Below are 1,218 nucleotides of genomic sequence, written 5' to 3'. Positions count from 1 at the left end.
ATAATCCCATATACCAGGATTAATATTGCTACTTATGGGCTTTTATATGCCCGTGACTAACCTTGCCAAAATCCCTTTTGGATTTGTCTAATGCCTTATCTAATACTCTTATAATATTAATAACAACTTTCTGATGTTTTTGAATGTTTAGGTGTCCCAATGATGACCTTCTTTAACAATGAGCATTTCCCTTTATGATATTAACTTATTATTTTGTAACATAAGCAATTTACCCCCCTGTGGGATATATCTAACCTTCTTATCCTAATAAGAAATCTTGACAAGTTAACCTCTATCAATCGAATCAATTATGCCACATATTTGTTTAGCTGCTTCATAGTCATCAAATCCTACAACTCATTGTTAATGCTTTCACACTTTCATTATTATTTGGGTCCATACATTTGAATTGCATGCTTTTTAGTTTAGGCTATGCTAATCTCATTTCCAGTGGAATTCCTTTGACAAAGGGTCCTCATGAATTAGCAAACTTGACTTCAAAGCCTCATCTCTTGAAACATTTGGGGTCTCCACCCCATCAATTCCATGAGCCTACTTTTACGACACTTTTCACTCGTGTTTAGGTTTTTGCCAAGACCAAAGTAGTTATTTCTCATGCCAACTATCAGTTAGTACTACACCATGGTGTTTATATACAACTTTATGCCAAAGTTGTTTTCTTCTAGGAACACCTTTCCCACAACTTTAGTATGGCATATTTTACTATCAATAAAATACCTATTGTTCTCATACTTAAATCTCATAATCCTTATAGTCCTTTGTAATGTAAAACCCACCTTAGTCTAACAGCTTTCACCATCCTTTTAGGACCATCCCTTGACTCCACTAAATCATCCAGGCTTTGGACTTTGCTAATCCGATGACCTGTAAAGTCCTAACATCATAGCTACTTTTAAGGTGTTAACTCATTAGAATATAACTTTTTGTATTCATGTCCTACTTTCAAAGACCATTTTGGCAAGTGTTACTCTAACATTTAATTATCCTTTGTTCTATATGGGCTATCTTTGCTTTTTAGAACTATTTGTCCATATAATGAGAATATCAACTTATCTTTTAAATACACCCCTAACTCCTTGGGTTGTTCCAACATTTATTTAAGGTAACTTTGGCTCCCCTTAGAAAGACTCTGTGTCTTTATCTATCCCACGGTCATTACCTATTATGTCAAATTCTTGAGAAGGCCTGCGCCTACAA

This window comes from Selaginella moellendorffii, unplaced genomic scaffold (genome assembly GCF_000143415.4).
Source record: "Selaginella moellendorffii unplaced genomic scaffold, v1.0 SELMOscaffold_22, whole genome shotgun sequence".
Classification (NCBI taxonomy): Eukaryota; Viridiplantae; Streptophyta; class Lycopodiopsida; order Selaginellales; family Selaginellaceae; genus Selaginella; species Selaginella moellendorffii.
The sequence above is the reverse complement of the archived record's forward strand: the minus strand, read 5'-3'. Positions refer to the sequence as shown.